General features: G+C 39.0%; 1 pseudogene; it reads left to right on the top strand.

Annotated features, from left to right (window-relative positions):
* LOC125171681 (eukaryotic translation initiation factor 3 subunit E-like) overlaps nucleotides 1-474 on the top strand; it is a 33,397-nt pseudogene extending 32,923 nt beyond the window's left edge.
* The last annotated feature ends 19,025 nt before the right edge of the window (nucleotides 475-19,499 follow it).

The following is a 19,499-nucleotide window of genomic DNA, read 5'->3' as shown; positions in this document are numbered from 1 at the left end:
CACTTTTGCAGATCTTACAGAGAAACTTGTGGTGTGGCAACCTGCCAGACCCTGATCACTTAGCCAAGGGAGCCCGCCATGGGGGAGTTAATCTGACGTGCAGAATGAGCTGTGAGGCTCCCTCTCCAAAGACACTACTAGGGCGTCAGTGTTAAATTGTACCTGACATTTAATTCCAGCTTTGGGCAGTTCTGTGTGAAACTTGACTTCACTGAGACATTGATCAGCCCATAGCTCTTCATGAGCTTTGACACAATCAATTTTCTCCAGTGGATTGGGCGATCATTAGCTGACTTACAGAAAGGCCTGGGTCACGCACAGCTTTCTACAGGCCTCGGAACTGCACGCCGTGAGGAAATGATGAAAAATTGCTGCTGGCAAGTGACTGCCCCTTTCCCTGCAGAACATAACCAACCAGTCTATGAAGAGCAGACCCACCTTCAACCTCATCATCTCAGAAATCTGGGTCTTTGAGAGGGTTAAGAAAATCATCAAGTTGATTTAGGAAAAGGGGGCAAAGTTGGATGAGACTCTAGGCACTTAAGGTGTCCTTTATACCCATGTCTTATGGTCTCAAATGTTCTAAACCTATTCTCTACATGTTCACTTATCTAGTACTGTCTAGAAATGAAACAAAAAAGATGGCACTAGTGTGGCTTCATGTAACTTAGTATGAAGTTTTGATCAGTCAGTCAGCAAGCATTTATTGGGTTCTTAGAAACAATGTGAAGGCAAAACACGTTTTTAAGTCACTAATCCCCACCCTTTTATGCAGAACTGCCCTGCAACAAGACAGTATGGATAACCTCCTATATTATATGATTCATAGGATACCAAAAGGCTTGCCCCTCCCAAAACATTAACTATACTACAGAAAGCATGACTACATTTGCTCCCAATTCTGTGCTGAGTGGTCAGCTAAATACCTGCCACATGGTCAACGTTCATTTAAAAAAAAAAATATATATATATATATATATATAATCAATGAATAATTCAAATGTCATATTCCTGATATTGGAGTGTTTCCTGTGGTGAAAGTGTTACTACAAGTGTTTCTAGAAAGTTCCCACCGAAAACAAAAACACAAATCCTAGCTTATTTGCACACCTGCACAGGTTAGCACAGCATGGCATATATTCAGTAAGTGTTTCATGAGTGACTGGACCTTATTTATTCAGTCATTTGGAATGTGAAGTAAGACAAGCAAATTTTAAGATGAAGGAACAGTCTTAGCAGTACTACATCTATGTCTCTAGAGACATAGGTACAATCTGCAGGAAGCCCATAGTCACCTGGCTGCAACATTCTTGGGGAATTATGTGTGCTGTCCTCTCTACCTGGACAACTGGGGGTTTTATAATCACATAGGAAGCTCCTATCCATTGCCCATGACTTGAAGGGCTGTGAGTGAGAGTGTTCCCTAAGTATGTCTCCTATTCTTTCCCATTTAAACACACCGGTCCTCATGAGGAGATGCAGCTTTCAATCCTTTGATGGAAGATGTGTGGGGCCTGAACTGAATGGGCTTTGAATTACCTCCTCCAGGAAAGCTGGCACCATCTAACACAGAATCAATCTGCCAGAAACTGACAAATGGTACAAGACAGGCCAGACTCGGCAATAGCAGGCACTTGGGATTGAAGAAGGCCTGGAACGTACCAGGGACTTAGTAGATATTCAGAAAATTTTGCTGACGGAGTTAATTTCATTTCATTAGGTATTTGAAAATATATTTTATTACTTGTAGAACAGATGTTCTCATATGTCTTAAAACAGCATATTAGAAGGGAAAAAGGTTGGGGCACCTGGGTGGGTCAGTCACTTAAGCATTCGATTCTTGATTTCGGCTCAGGTCATGGTCTCACAGTTGGTGGGTTTGAGCCCCACGTCAGGCTCCGTGCTGGCAGTGTGGAGTCTGCTTGGGATTCTCTCTTCTCCCTCTCTCTCTGCCCCTCCCCACTTATGCTCCCTCTCTCTCTCTCAAAATAAATAAATACATTTTTTAAAAAGGGGGGGGGGAAGCTTTAGGTTTAGAATTAAAAGACAGATTTCAATCCTGGCTCTGCCCACCTTGTCCTTAACTTCTCTGGCCTCAGTTTCCTCAGTTATAAAATGGGCATGATACCTTTGCTGCCTTCCTTGCAGTTTTTATAGGGATTAAACAAGACAACAAATATGAAAGTTCTGTGGAGAACTAATTTACTGGGTAAATAAAATGTAAGCTTTCATTAATAGATATATGATATCATTTAAAATACAAATAACTTATATTTGAAGTTTAAATGGTATTGTTGGTACATAATTTTACATCCACTGCTGAAGAATCCTAAATTAGCGTGATAAGCACACGGGTTAAAGGCAAGTGGCACAGTAGCACTTCAGACAGAATTCTGATCTCAGCTATCCCAACCTCAGTATCATCTTGAAAAAGTCACTTAGCTTCTTCAAGTCTCAATTTCTCTATCTGGTGAAACTGATATATTATTGTGTTTATCTCACATATACTGGTGAGAGTCACTTCAGATGGTAGACGGGAATACACTTTGAACAATAAAAATGTAAGGTACAATTTGTGCTTACTTTAAAAAATGTCGACTCTTCCCTTGATATGGTCCAATGAAAAAAACTACATTTCCTTCATTGATATGAGTATCCCTTGAATATGGAATCTGGCCCAGGGACTATCTGCCTCTGCACATGGCACTCCTGTTCATTAAGAAAGACTGCGAAGCATGCTCATCAATATAGAAAATGTCAGCTATAGGTATTGGTCAGGATACTCAATACAATGGAAATAAATAGCCCTGACATTCAGGGTCATTTTCAGGTTGCTACCCAAGCACAATGTCTCCCTTAGAAAGGAACCAGTTCACCAGCCATGGGCCACCGTACCCATCAGGGTAATAACACCAACAGCTGTAGCAAACCCCCAAATTCCAGTGGCTTACCACAAGAACAGCTTATTTCTTGCTCCTATCATAGTCCAATGCAGGTTGAGTGGCTCTCTTAAGCATAGCTCAGAGATCCAGGTTTCCTCTCCTCTGTGGCCCAGGCATGGTTTAATGGTCAGATGAGAGGAAAGAGAGTATATAGAAAGCTGACGATGACCCTCACCATGTCAGCCCTGAAGTGACAAGCATCATTTCTCACAATCCATAGGCTACACTAGTCACATGGCCAAGTAACCGTAAGAGAGACTGGACAATGCAGAAGAGCACAGGGATGGTAGTGGGCACTAATAGTCCCCATGGGACTCCCTGATTAGAAGCCTTGAGTTCAGCAAACCACCTTCTGGTCCTGAAGTCATAACTGCAGCACAATCCAGCCAGATGGAAACATTTGGTAATGTCGTTCTTTATTAAGAGAGAATGCAATGGGAAGAGATGAGATAAGCTGGGTAGGCTGACTCCTTACAAACACCCACCACCAGCACCTGCACAGTGACTGGTTTATAACAAATTAGCAATCTGTATCTGATGAATAATACAAAAAAAGAATGACAGGAGAGAGTGACTATTCAAGGAAGTTGTCTGTTTCACAATCATAGACTTAAATTGTGTAGTTCTCAACAGTCTAGGATTGGAAAAGGGTCACTGAGGCTTAAGGGTGGAATGAGGTGGAAACATGGTCCACTTCTTTTCTTGGTAGTTTTAATTTGGCTTCATAGTATTCATGCATGTATAAAGTACTTTCTTCACTCCACTCTCAAACTTTCCACTCTTTTTCTTTTCTCTCTCCTTCTGCTATCTTTGTCCCCTCCAGTTTTCTCCTCCATATTACACTCCTTGCTTTTCTTTCCCTCTTCTGGTTCAAAAAAGGCATAAGAATTGAAGAAGATGTGATCAAGATCTGACATGTGGTTAATGTTGGACAAATATGGGCACAACTTAAAGTGGGTCAGTCATTAAAGACAATCCTAATAAGTCTAAAGAGGACTCTAAAGATTGTGCAATTCACAGACATGTCATACAATGACAACTTCCTGCCCAACAACTACAATTTAAATCTTATCCATCCATGTTATTTCCTGTGCTAAAAACTTTGAAAAAGAGTGATGTAGACTAGTCCTCTTTTCTATGGATATGAAAAAATGAGCCATAGAAGAGAAAATGGCTTAGCCAAGGTCATACAGAGGGTGAGTGGCCAGGATGGTGTAGAATCTTACTGCCCAATACGATAGCCACTAGCCACATGTTGTGTTGAATTCTTGAAATTTGACCAGTCTGAAGTGTACCATAGTGTAAAATATACACTGAGTTTCAAAGATTTAGTGTAAAAACAACATAAAATATCTCATTTTTTTGCTTTGATAACATGCTGTTATTATACATTTTTATTGTTACGTTAAATAAATTATTAAAATTAACTTAACTTGTTAATTTATTTTTTAATGGAGCTACTAGAAATTTTAAAATATATTTGTGCTCAGAATAGATTTCTATTGTAGCAAATAGGTTATACCTGAACTAGCAGATAGGCCTTTCACTTCTATGAAAGCTGTTTTCCATGCCACAGTACTGCTTTCATTTGCTTTGTTTGTTTGTACATTTGTTTGTTTTCTTGGTTACTTTCTTAAGCACCAGTCAGCCTACTCGGGACCTCATCACTTGCGTCAACCTTAAATCAAAAGAAATTTAAGTAAATGATCTAATCATTCTGCTTTACTCCAAATATGAAAATGCTCTTCTACACAGAAACAGTCTTTCATGTATACTCCTATGTCTCTCTAGTTTTCCTTGCCTGAGATATACGTGGCCTTAGAGCATAATAAGCTCCATGTTTTAATCTGCACCCACCCCCAGCCCCAGCAAGGATTCTAGTAAGCCCGTATCTGCTAACTCAGTAAGAACTCTTATGCAGGATAGGACCCGGCAAATGCTGAAGCTGTCCATCTGTCCTCAGGAAGAACTGACCTCATGATTTGGGAACTTTGTTGTTATTGAAACAAACAAACTACTTGTCCAACTACTCAGTCTTCTCTCCAGTCACAACCTGCTTTTTATATCATCTTTTTATCAATTACCTCTTTGGTACGAATTAAAATAGGTAAGAGCTCATGAGGCTTAGAATCAGTGCTTTTTTATCATGCTGTGAATTCAGAGGGAAATCTAAAGGGAAAGTTACCCTAGATGGAAGGAGAGAAGAAAAGGAAAAGAGCATGTAATTTCTGCTACTGTTGTCTTGCCTTGTGTGTCTATTATTCTGGCTTCGCCCTTCCATCTTATTTTGTTCTGAATGATTGTCATTATCAGTTGAGTGATAGAAAGGAAGTGTGTCTATTGATGGAGCCAAAATCAGAGGCTATGTAGTATGCAGAGACAGACCATTTGCCTGCTTTAGCCAATAGGACAGAGCCTTTCAATCAGACAGAATCTGATTGGCCAACTGGATGTAAAAGGCAAGGTGCTTTGCAGCATACTGTGGGGGAAGAAACTGCCCTCCTACAGCCAGCCCTGCAACATCACTATCCTGTGATATATTCAAAAGTGTTCCATCCAGCCCTGCATTCAGATAAAGTAAAAAAAGCCACCTTCTTAAAGAAATTACTTCTGTACACAGTGTCCTGAGAATTCGAGCGCAGTTAGAGATACCTGATCGTGGTCAGCCTTTTTACTTTCATTAATTTCCATCTCATTGATCCTTGTTTTGATCCCTTAATAGGAGTTTCTCTGTGGTAAGGTCATGGATTGGAGTTTGTTTCCACCAAGGAGTATCAGTGTCCTTAGTAAACTCTGCCCTCCTGAGTTTCTGCCTTGTGTCTTTTGAATGTCCTTGTCACCTATTGTTGAGTCCCTCTTTTACTTTTCAGTAGCTTCAAATAGAAGTATTTTTCTTAAGACATATGTTCTGAAGCTTTTAAAGGAAGTCAGGGTGTGTTGCCTGAGTAGGCATTTTTCCTTCCTTCAAAATTTGTTCAGTGAAGACACAAATGTTGCTCGCTTAGCAGCCACTCCTGCCCTTGACCCAGGAAACAACAGACGTGATGCTGGAGACTGAAAGAGAACGAGTCTCAACTCAGCTTTTACTGCTAACCTAAAAGATTCTGTATTCTAAGAATAAACCTAAATCCTGCTCATCAGTCTCTCCCCCCACAAAAACCCAGCAGAACGGATCCTTCCCAGATTGTCAACAAAAGAAGGGCACAAAAAAAACAACAGCTGTCACCTGGGTCCCTCACCCCTAGCTCTCAGCTTCTGCATGCCATCTTGGGTGATCATCAACCACATTTTGTCCCAGGGCTCCAGCACATTCTCCTGAACATTCTGTCACATCACTCCCAAGTGCATCTGTTCAGGGGCATTAATGTCACACTTTAACTCCAATTATTTTATCCCTCCTTTATTCTGAATAAAAACAGGAAGGAGGTAGATGGAGGGAAAGATGGTAGATTTCTAATAAGAAACATGTTAAGTTAGGGTGTGACTGGCTCAAGGAAGGAGTGGAAAGGAAGAGGGAAGAATTGTCAATGAACCCCAGCAAGCCAATTTGATGAATTATCACACAACATCAGGAGTAAGTCTTGATTTTACAGAAAGTATAAAGCAAAGAGTGTAAATCCACCTTTTAGGACACTGTTGGGAATTCAAGTCACTGGTCCCTTGTATTTGTTTTTCTATTACTGTGTAACAAATTATTCTAAAAATTAAAACAACAAACGCTTATTATTTCACAGCTTCACTGGGTCAAATCCAGACCTGTCTTAGATGGGTATATCTGGCTCAAATTTTCTCATGAAGTTGCAGTCATAGGCCAGGGCTGTGGTCTCATCTGCAGGCTTGGCTATGAGGGATCCACTTGCATTTATGTGATTGTTGGCAAGACTCAATCCCTCACACCAAGAATTCTGCTAGGCCCAATGTCCACTAACTTAGTGAGAACCCCTGTGCAGGAGGGGACTCAGCAAATGCCAAGGCTGTCCACTTGTCCTCAGGAAGACCTGGCCTCATGGTTTGGGGAGTTTGTTATTATTTAAACATAAAAATAATTAATAGTCCAATTATTCAGTCTTCTCTCCAGTCCCAACCTGTTTTTTACATGATCTTTATATGAAGGTCTCTTCACAAGTGTGTGCCTCATAACATGGCAGCTGGCTTTTCCTTGGGTGAGCAATCTGAAAGATCTCAAAAGAGTATTCCCAAAATGGAATCCACAGTCTTTTTCTTTTTTCCTTCTTCTCCCTTATCTCCCCCATCTCTCTGCCCGCCTCCCCTCAGATAACTGGGGAATATATCTAAGAGTCTGTGTCTTGGTTTGTCTCTCTCTTTTTTTTTTCCTTTGCTCATTAGTTTTGTTTCTTAAATTCCACATATGAGTGGGATCACATGGTATTTGTCTTTCTCTGACTTATTTCACTTCACTTTATACTCTCTAACTCCATCCATGTCATTGCAAATGGCAAGATTTTCATTCTTTTTTATGGCTGAATGATATTCCATCATATGTATATACCACATCTTCTTTATCCATTCATCTGTTGATGGATTTCTTCCATATGTAAATAATGCTGCAATAAACAGGGGTGCAAATATCCCTTTGGTGGTGTTTCTGTATTTGAGGGATAAATACCCAGTAATGTGATTACTGGATTGTGAGGTAGTTCTATTTTTAATATTTGGAGGAAACTCCATGCTGTTTTTCACAGTGGCTGTACCACTACACCTAGGTTAGGATGAGTTCAGGCCTTTAGTCTATATCTAAATTGGGAATTGATGTATAGTTTATGGGAAGAAGCAGCCTTATTCATAAGAGTGGCCAGGTAGAATATCAGGGACATCAAGGAAGGCTCTCACCTAGTAAAATACTAATCCCGTTGCTTGATGGAATAGAGCTTAAATTCCTCTAGAAACAGGCAAAATGTTGTTATATATTTAGAGGAAAAACTTAAAGTGCATACACCCCAGGGAAAGGTAACATACTGGTCTAAATTTGCATCAAGGTGTGAATGATTGGTGACAGATCTTTTCCTGAGAAGAAACTTTCATAGAGGTTGGGCAACAAATAGAAAATGGAAAGACTCTACAAAAAATTATGGGAGAGGCTCCCAGGGAAGTGGAAGTCAAATCACTGACATCACCATTTTTCCAGGACCCACACTTAAACTACAACAGTTTAAAGAGAGAATTGCAGAAAGCAAGATATAGTAGCCAAAGAATAGTAATGGGTCCTAAAATAAAGTGCAGTTAGGAACTAGTAATTGAAAGAAATGTAATTTTTAGGGACTATGTTATTTTTGCATGTTGATGAATGGTTTCCCCATGCATGCTGCTCTGCTGTGTTAAATCTTTAATAGCTCTTACATAAGTCAGTATCACCAGGAGAACAGAGACAGAGCAGATGGCATGGAGTTCTGTAGAGCTGCAGTTGTCAAACCACACTTGGACCACAAATAAGTTACTGCTGCCACACTTCTACTGGTCCTTTATATAACCTGGAAGTGTCCCAAATGGGCAGAAAAAAATATATACCAACCTTGTCATGTATTCCCACAAATGACTCAAAGCTGGCTGAGTAAAAAGTGTTTTTAGGTCAAGTCCCATGACAATGAGCTTCAGGAAGCATAGAGGGGTGTCCGAATGTTCCCAAGGCTCTGCAATTTGGTTGTATCAAATATTACCCAAGATCACTTCCCAATACCTGAAAACCATCCCAAGGAAATAATCCGTACTTGAACTAATTATGACTTAAGATCTATATCTCACAGACTATAATTTTCAAAAATGTGGATATTGTAATACTTAATTCTTTTGCAATGTCTCCCTTTTCCCTGCCAGAACCAACTATGCTACCATATTCTCTCTTTCTACTATTAAAAACTGCTTGTTAGCTACTGCCACAGGATACCATTTTTGTCATTACCAGTGAGTGTTCTTGTGGGCCATTTTGCCCACGTGCTACACCATGCAACCAAATGTTCTATATTTTGACTTTAGAGGAAAATCCATTTATATAATTAGGAATTATATACACACACAAAGGAAAAGAAAAGTTCTTAAATGGAATGCTAACCTAGATAAGAGTGTTTTCCTCAGTAGAGCCCTTCACAACGGAGACACTACTTGTAAAATATTTGTTTCTGGCAAGAATGCATTCTAGGGAATGCAGAACTTGATATAGTAACAACGGTGTCCCTTTTTTCTTCAACTAGACTTTAAAGGACCATGTGTTGCTCACGGTTGTGTCTTGGTAAGTAATGAAATACCTAACATATAACAAATACTCAACAAATATTACAGAATGAATAAAGGTGGATAAATAATCAATGGGTTAATGCAATATAGTATGACTCTTCCCCTTAACTGTGACCTGTTACCCCATAAATCCTATGGAAAACCTATTTTCCAAATCCAAAAATCTAGCCCTCTACCCAAGATTCACCTGGATTCAAAGCACTCTTTCCCATATCTTTACTAACTGGACCAGATTTCCAGACACCCAGACACCTCCCTTCTCCCTTCCCAACTTCCTACTAGTCCCTATTGATCCCCACAGATAAGACAGTTTTCTATTTCCAAATGCAGAGCAAAATTAAAACATGTCCAAGAGAAACTACAGCCCAGGGAAAAAAATACCTTCTCGCCTTTCTGTGCCCCCACTCAAGCCCTGCTTTCAGTCATTCATACATTCATGTACTAGTTCATTCATTCTGTCAACAAATAATTGAGTGACTTCTGTGCTATTATCCATATCGATTCAAAGACACATCCGGTACAGAACCTCCAGGAGTGATCACAATCCAGAAAATAATTTATTCCTAGTGCTAATGTGCCAAGTTACTCCTAGTGCTGAATCCCATTTGCAGTGATGATGATTAAAGAGGAACCAGCATTAGGGAGTTTTTACTGTGTGCCAGGCACTATATTGGACACTTTCCATATGTCATAAAGAACCGTAACTATGGAGCATGGACCATGCCCTTACTTTTGTTACATTGGGTCTGCACGTCCTAGAGAGCCCTCTAACTCCTCACACTTTCAGACCCCCTAGCTGCTGTGAAGCCAACAACAGAGTCACAGCTGATAGAAACAACTATAACTATCAAGTCACAGATCTTGCCTGTGTTTGCAGAATTGTGGCCCCACCAGAGTAAACACTGGATTGGTATTAATTAATGTTAGAAGATTAGACCAGCAATATTCCCAGGCTTCAACAAAATATCAAACTTCAAGTTAATCACAGAGGATGACTGAGTATCTGAGAATGAACATTAAAGAAATCAAGAATAAACTTACTGGGATAAGTCGTTGACTTTATTAAACCTTGACCAAATGAGTATATCCATCTCTCTTTTTTTTTTCTCACCTGACCCTCTGTCTTTCTTCTCTCCCATCCTCAGCACCCTGTCTCCCCATCTCTGTATGTGAATGGTTGTTTTCATGCTTCTTAGATTTGGGCACATTGAACACAGCTTGCCATCCAAAATGCTTGTAGGTTTGGAGACCTCCTTCGGAGCGTCAGGAAAGTCGAGGTGGCTTGCCAGGTGTGTGAGTTCTTAGTGTGTGCCAAAGCAATGTGCCAAGTCACTTGGGAAAGAATATAAGATTTTCCAGTGTCCAGATGAGCCAATGAAATATGTTTTAAATTCCTGAAGTATAAATTGACTATATTTTGTGAAAAGATTCTCTGTTATAACTGAAAACTGGCAGAAGGGGGAGTAACCTGAGGGGACTTTCTCCTCTCTGACTTGAAACCCCTGTGGAAATGAGGTTTCACCTTTAAGCAGGTCTGGTTGCCAATGAATTCAGTATGATTGGACTTCACATTTTAAATTCCATGAAATTTCCTTTAAAAAGAAAACTCTTGAAACTTGACCTTTTATAGTCATAAAATTCCACACCATTTAGCGCATTTACCCGCACCTGAAATGACGAGTGAACATCTTGATTCAGTTTAGCATAATAAGAATCTGATAAAATAGGACCCTGAGGGGCATCGCTGAGGTTTTATAATTAGCTTAAGCTGTCATCAACACATTATCTCTGTTGTCTTCCTGATTAATTATGATTGTTACAGCCAAATTCACTGTGGGTGAAATGGTAAAAATAGAAGTATCTACCAAGTATCCCTTTTAAACAGATGAGCAGAACGAAAAAGGACACATAAAGTCAAAATGCTAGGCGTAAGACGCAGATATGGTTTAGTTTTAAAATGGAACCACTCTAAAGTGGTACTATTTCATAAAACCTTCTATCGTCTACCACTTCCCCTTCCAAAAGCACCAAACGGAAATAAGAAAATAAGGATAAAAGAGTGATACGTCAGAAAGTTGTATAATCATACGGATGTTTGTCTATACTAAATAAAATCACTATTTCAGAGCTTCAAAATATTCTTACCTTGTTTTTATTCCATTCAAGCCCCGATACATAAATACTTACAAAATCATAAAACACGTCTATTATAGGGGACTGAAGAACTGAAAAAATTCTCCAGATAATTCATTGTAAATCATTATCATCAATAATATGTTCTAGCTCCTCAATTCCTCTTCTATGAAAGAAAACATTATATTTGGATGATGATGGAGAGCTTCACAACCCCAATCACCTTCTATCTCCTTATGCCTGGACAGATCACAAATACAGAGGACTTCTCCCTTCCTTCTTTTCTTCATATGCGTGTAAAACCCTACAAAGAAATTTATCCAAATATTGATAACAATTAACTTTGGATAGTGGAGTAAACTTATTTGTTTTTAATATTTTTGAAAATTTTTTACTAGAATAATGTATCACTTTTCAATTAAGGAAACAGGGTGAAAAAAAGACAGAGGATAGACCAAAAAATACATTAAATTTAAGGAAAGATCCTAGATCCCAGAGTTCCCATTTAATCATATTTTGTCCATTTAGATATATGAGACCCATTTCCTGGAATTCATCTACAGTGGTTTATCTTCACACATGATGAAGGACTCCCAAATCTTTCCATCCAGAGCCCTGAAAACTCTTTCCATCAGCTTTCACCAATCAGCCCCATTTATGAACTAAGGGAATGAAATTTGCTTCTGAATTGCTTCTGGACCTACGTACTTCCTGAGTGAGGGTGAATGTAAGTAGCTAGAATCCCCTCTTCTCCATCCCCTACAAATTTACACAACAAGACCTTGATCACGTGCATTTATTCAACTCTTATGATTGGAAAATACTAGTTTAGAAGGCTAGGTAGATCCCAATCTGGCAGCAACATATTCCAGCTCTGTCTCTTGAAACCATGAAGGGATTAGGATACAGAATTCTTCTTCATTCTCTGTCTTCAAGTGCTGGGAAGTTTCTCAGGGGTGAGCTGCCAATTTCCACCTCTCATAGAGACATATGTAGTGGAAGGTGAAATGATTCTAATAATGAGAGTTTGATCACAGTGAAAATGTTAAAGTGCTTTGAGATCTTCCAGGAGAGAAACAGCAGCTATTAATAGCCCCTAGTTGAAAGAGACAGACTTTATTACATTTGAAACTTGAACATTCTTCTTAATGGCCATACCTACCAGCTAAATGAGGTGGAAAAAAGGAAAGTGAGAGGAATAGATTCAGCAAAGCACTGGATTTCAAGAAACCTGTTCAATTGACTGAAGTTTTTAACTTTTTAATCAGTTTGCTTTGATGATTCCTAAACATATCTCTTCTGGTAGAAAGTAGTAATTAACTTTCTCTGAAGTTGGCTAAGGTCCCCTAGGACTTAATAAAATAATGTGGGTGATACAGCAGTGTTGCTACAGGAGAGCCAAACAGTAAATAATTTTAGAATTAAAATATCTTTCCTTTGTTTGTATCCATATTGGGCATCATGGAATGGATAAGAATATGTGAGAGAGCTCTCCATAATGCCTTCAATCTTTTGTCAGATGCACCTGCTATGATTTTCAAAATATCTCAGAATGCTGACAGATCTTAGAAATTACTATTAACATGGACATTAATTAATTACTATGGACACTAATAAATAAGCCTATGAAAACTAAAACTAACTTTTACATTTAGATGCCATAAAAGGTGCATCTTGGTCTGGCTCAGGATTTCTCACGGATTTAAACCTGTGAACCACAGGAGTATTAAAGACCTGCCGGTTATCCTATACTGTGAGAAAAATCCCAATAAAATATAGTGCTGCCTTTGGTGTGACTCAAATAAGATGTTTAGATTTCATTAAACATCAGAAGTAAATCTCTAATTCAGAATAGTAGCATCAAATTTATATTACAAAAAATATAAGGGCACCTGGGTGGCTCAGTCAGTTGGACATCCAGCTTAGGCTCAGGTCTTTATCTCGTGGTTAGTGAGTTCGAGCCTTGTGGCAGGCTCTGTGCTGACAGCTCAGAGCCTGGAGCCTGTTTTGGATTCTGCATCTCCCTCTCTCTGCTCCTCTCCCACTCACACTCTGTCTCCTTCTCTCTAAAAAATAAATAGACATTTAAAAATATATATGTATTATATTACTATAATATATATTATATATATAATTCCTATATATATAATATGCATATAAATGCTACCTGAGACCAACCTCCAGACTACCTGGAAGCATCTCAAGATAGTACTACAAGAATCATAGATCTAAGGGAGGGAATACAAAATGAAAAACCTAGAAAACAGAAGTCTATGCTGGATCTCACCTTGCTTATGATCTCACATGGTCACCTCACTTTAATCAGATAGACCTAACTGTTCATGTAGAGACAAAGGGTTCATACACTTCTACCCTAATGCGTGAATCAAGGAGAAGAAAATGGACCTTTGGTCCCAAATTACACACCTTGATCATGTGGACATCCATCCCCACATTTGAAGGGAGTGACACTGGGAAGGATGGGAAAGTAGCTGTTGTATGATTGTTCAGGGTTAGAGTAAATATCAACCCTGATATTTATTCTTTTTTAAAAATTCTATCATAAGACTAAATCCTGTAATTTTTCCCTTAAAAAAACTCTTCCTAAGAGTTCCAGCTTCAAGTATTTATTAGATCATAAAGACATGTGTCAGTAGAAATAACTACTCTGTCTCCATAAAGGAAGCTCAGGAAAAAAGACCTCTCTGGAAGTTGTAAAATCTCCAGATGAAGCACCCACTTCAGTAAACATTATTTGAGTGTTACAATTTTATGCATGGAATTTTACCCCAGATATTTTTTCAACTGAAAGCTACCTCTCCATGGTGAAACAGGAGAAGCCAAGAGTTAAGAGCAGTTAGGGTTAATTCTGACTCCAGATGGATTTCTGGTCTACACTGATAGGTGGACCATCAACATTGCTCATCTTCCTGCATAAATTACATACACTTCCACTAGATAGATGTAAACCACACTTAGGTGAAAATTAAATCATTTATAGAAAGGTCTGGGAAAAAACACTAACTGAATACCACAGCCAGGAAGACATCTGAAAGGATTGTACCATAAGGAAAGAATTCCTAATTATCAGCACAGAGCATTCTAGACAACACTTAGCCAGGCATGTATATAAAACCCTCCCACTCCTGTAGAAAATAACATTTGAACTAACAAAACGGTTCCACATTGAAGGAAAGCTACTTACCAGTATTTCTGAATATGTGTAAGTTAGTAGAGCAACTAGTAGGAAAATAAATAACTGGAGCATCGAAGTATCATTCATGAAATCCATGATGTTTTGACAGAAAACTTTGCCTTTGAAAACTGATCTTTGCACTGTCTTGAAGAAAAGAAGGATTTTTCAATGACCTTGATTAGTACATCAGCTCTATACAAAAATTAGGCTTGCATAGGACAGAGATCAACATGAACTAGAATAAAGCATGAAAGTACATCATTAGATGTGCTCTGCTTTTTTTCTAGCTTCATATAATCATGTAAGTCCTATATGGACATATCCGTATATACCCACACAAAGAATATTTTAATTTTTTTTTTTTACAAAGTGGAATCATACTATATACGTTTTCCCCTACATTTTGTTTCTTTCTTACACAACAATGCTTTATGGAAAACCTTCAAGTAAACTGATACAGCTTTAATTCATTCTTTTTTACAATTTATTACATAACATACCAGTATGTCAATATACAGCTTAGTTAATCATACCATAAAGATGGTTGTTTGTTTTGTTTCCATACTTTGCTCATACTAAATAAATATAATAAATAAGCATCCTTTATTTTGATGAGATGGATTCCCAAAACTAAAATTGCTAGTTAAAAGAGTTTATCTTTAATTTCCAGTAGAGTCCTAATGCTTCTACTAGAAAAGACTTTTTCCATACATCTCTTCTAGCAATTCTTACTAGAGTTCTTTTCTTTTATTTTTTTAGTGTTTACTTATTTTTGAGAGAGAGAGAGAGAGGCAGAGAGAGAGAAGGAGACACAGAATCCAAAGCAGGCTCCAGGCTCTGAGCTGTCAGCACAGAGCCTGACGCGGGGCTCAAACTCACGAACCATGAGATCATAACCTGAGCCGAAGTCAGACACTCAACTGACTGAGCCACCCAGGCGCCCCATTATTAGAGTTCTTTTAAATTTTGCTTGTCTGATGGATGGTCCCAATTTAATATCTCATTATTACTTGAATTTGTATTTACCTGACTACTAGTGAATTTAACATTGTTGTAATAATTTTAGCCATTTGGATTTACTCTTAATTATTAGAATTTTTAATTGTAAAAAATGAAAGCAATCAAAAAGTAAAAGCAAATTTAATGTAGCAGACACCAAAATACCCACTATCCAGACTTAATACATTAACATTTGGCCTGACTGGCTTCTTATTTTTTTAAATAAATAAAATGTTGCAAATGTGGTTGATGAATTCCCCCCTCCTCACTACACCCCCACCTCACTACATGTCATTCCTTTCCCCTCCTTCTAGGAAATAACCAATAACCTAAAGTTGGTATGTGCTCTTTTTCTCAATGTTTTTATACTTTTACCAAAAATAGAGTAATTTGGATTTCCTTTTTTTTTTTTTTAACTTCACTACTGGTCAGGATGTTACTTTATAACTATTCTTTTCATGGGTACCATCTGTTTTTAACATGCATGTTTGAGGGGCACGTGGGTAGCTCAGTCAGTTAAGCATCCGACTTGGGCTCAGGTCGTGATCTAAGTTTATGGGTTCAAGCCCCACATCAGACTCTAAGCCTGCTTCGGATTCTGTGTCTCCCTCTCTCTCTGCCCCTCCCCTGCTTGTGCTCTCGCTCTCTCTCTCTCTCTCTCTCTCTCTCTCTCTCAAAAATAAATAAATACTAAAACAACATGTGCATTGACATAAAGTCTAAAGTTAATCAATATCTGTGTCCTTCAGAAAAATGCAGGACCCTAAGTGCCTTAACTATGATACCTACCTCCCCTATTTTGCAAGTTTTTTAAATCTACATGTTTACTAATTGGTTTGCCTCATGTTCTTCTTACAACTCTCCCTACCTTCTGAATTCCTTATTTCTAAAAAGCATTTAATATACATGGTCAATACTCTTAAATAAGACTTTAGAATTCTAGGCTGAAACAGTTTCTGGAGTTTTTTCCTTAGCTCTTTAAGTGTTGTAATCTATTAACCTTTTATCCGGTTTTTCTTTTAGGCAACTTCTTCAGTCTCTGGTCACATTTAATTGATTCTTTTACTCTTTGTAATATGGTTTTACTGTAGGTAAAACTTGTAAGGTATGGACATATTTTTCTTGGTCCTGCTGAAGTCTCATTGTGCTTCTTCAAACAGGTGTTCACATCTGGAATTTTAGCTATTATTTATCTTTGGATATTACCTTTCCCTAGTCTCTCAATCTTCTCTCTTTCAAACTCCTATTAAATATATATTACCTTTTAATTCTAACCATCACGTTTATTAATCTCCTGCTCACATTTTCTAGCCTTTCGCTGCATCCTGGACAATCTCCTCATCTCTACTCTTCCTATGCAAGGGTTTACACTTCAGGTTTTGCTTTCATGAGTCTACAGTTTTGTCTCATATTGCCTGATGTGTTACCAACACTTCAGCTTCTCATTTCTTGGGCCTGTTTCTGAGTCTAATAGTCCTCTCTAATTCCAATAAGTCATGCATGTCAGTATGTATAAGGTAGAGATGCTCAGACAGGATGAGCCAGGATGGTGACAGACCTTAAAATCAAATCCACTGGAGGAGTTTTTTGGTCTGGAAAAATCTCGTTTCATTCCCATTCTTGAACTAATAACACTTTTACTAGGTGAGGAGTTCTTGGTTTACATTTTTCCTCCTCAAAATTTTGAAGAATTTGACATGCAGAGAAGACTAAATGTGGAAAATATAGATTGTCTTGAAATATCTGAAGAGTTCTCCTGTAGAATAATTACACTTTCCATGTCACCTTGCAGTAGAACTAGGGATACTAGGTGCCTGTGAAAAGGAAAAGGCTTCTGGTCCACATAGGAAGAATCTTCCAAAATGCAGAACTGTCAAAGATGGCATGGACATGCTCAAGAGGTACCGAGATCTCCATCTTTGGAAAGATTTTCATGTATAAAGAGGACAATTAAAACAGACAAATATTTGGCCCGGGTGTTTTAGAGGGCATTCAAACATCATATGATTGATGAAATGATTGTGCTTTGAGGTTTCTTTCAGAACTGTAGACCTCTAATCCCTTCACGTGACCTAGGTATAATTCCATAGTATTTGCCATGTACCAACAGTTTTTCAGTGTTTACTGGTTAGGTGAAGATTTCTGTGTTCTTCAGACCCCCAAATCTTAGTGCCTTGTAATAACACACATTCATTTCTTTGCTCATATCACACATGGGTTGCAGCTTGCCTGTGCTCTGTCAGGCTCTGCTGAGATCAGCTCAACTTAGGTGGCTCCATGTGTCTTCTCATGCTGGGACCCAGGCTGAAGGATCAGCCACTAACTGGGACACATCATTCTCAAAGTAGAGGGCACAAGCTCAAAGGAGGTGGAGATAGCAGTGCCAAACCATACAAGCATATTTAAACCTTTGCTTGGATATGGATTGTGTTATCCACTTATATCCCATTGGCCAACACAAACCATATGGCCAATCACAAAGGCAATGGAAGAGGAGACTAAAAACCTCTTATAGGAAAGCTTAACAGGACAGGAAAGAACCAATGGTGTGTTGGACCCAGCTCACTCTGGTATGCAACAGCTAATTTTTTAATTTCAGGAATTTGTCCAACTGGTTGTTAAACCATCAGTATCTTGAAACCAGCCATGATGGAAATATTTACAGCATGGAAGCTGGAAAATGCTACAAATCAGACTTTTCTCCCCAACCAGGAGCCACTTGTTAAACATTTACCAGCACACTGATAGAAGCAACCAAAGCAACCAATAGTTGTAAACAAATAGAATGGTCTACCATTGCTTCTTTGGTAACCAGGGCCTCTAGGAGCCCAACAGTAGCAATGGATGTATAATATCTAAAAATCCTTCAAGGTGTGTCTCTTCTCCATACCAAGAGGTCATAGCACTGGTTTTCTTAGCTCACAAGAAGAATTCAGTGTCATTTATACCCTCTTGAATCACCTTCTGGCACAGCAAGTGGAAGCAAAACCAAGAAGGTAAAAACCCATTCACCCTCCACGATCTTTAACGAGCTCAGTTTAGGGTCTTCTGTTTCCTTGGCAACATACCTGACACTAAAACTACTTCCAGTTCCCACTTTTCTCAGCTACTTTGAGTGTTTCCAGTAAAATACTTCCATGCCTTTCTGCTTTCTTGGCACACTCTATTGCTGTCACCCCACATGAGCTCTAGGGATGGTTTCCAGGCTGGGCCCCCCACTTTAGCACACAGTCCCTTCCTTAAGCTGAACTCTAATTGAGTCCAACATTTTCTTTCCTGCAGTGTGGGCTGGACAGTCTAAGTGCTGTCACTTAAGGAACCCCAGGTGCAAAGGCTGGGCCTCCCCCAACCCCATACTGTCATCTGTCCACCTCCCACACTCACCAATTGACCTACACTGTCAAGATCTCCTAAGCCAGCGCCTGAAGTCAGGGGTATTTGTGGGTTCTGCTTGGAGACTATCCCATCCTAAAGATGATGAAAGGATTAAGGCGAAACCAACTTGAAACGATACCAATAGGTTTCAGCAGAAATGCCTCCGGAAAACACCAAGGCTGTGTTTCTGCACAAAATCCGTGGCCATTCACCCCTTTGTTTTTTCTCTATTGCTCCCAATTTCCCTCTCTTGGCCTTCAAGCCCCTGCCCCACCCCCACTGCTCCAGAGGGCTGGTTCCAATTGCAAGGCCATTCCCGCAACAATCTCTGGCAACTGGAGTGAAAGGTGCCGACAAAGAGGCCCTCTCCACAGCTCCCTTTTCACAAGAAGCATGTATCCAATTAAAGGATTTTAATTAAAATGCTTTCTGTAGCATCCTGTTTCTACTCACTGTTATAAATTAAACCTGACATTCTCTGATTTAACAGGTGGGTGAGATTATTCTGAAAGCTGCCAGATGAGAGGAAATAGAAGCTAGGCTGAAGCAAGCTGTGTGCCTGGGAGCATGAGCATGTGTGTGTGAAAATGTGTGTGTGTGTGTGT

This window comes from Prionailurus viverrinus, chromosome C1 (genome assembly GCF_022837055.1).
Source record: "Prionailurus viverrinus isolate Anna chromosome C1, UM_Priviv_1.0, whole genome shotgun sequence".
Lineage (NCBI taxonomy): Eukaryota > Metazoa > Chordata > Mammalia > Carnivora > Felidae > Prionailurus > Prionailurus viverrinus.
Note: the sequence above shows the minus strand (reverse complement) of the source record. Positions and strands in the feature narration are given on the sequence as shown.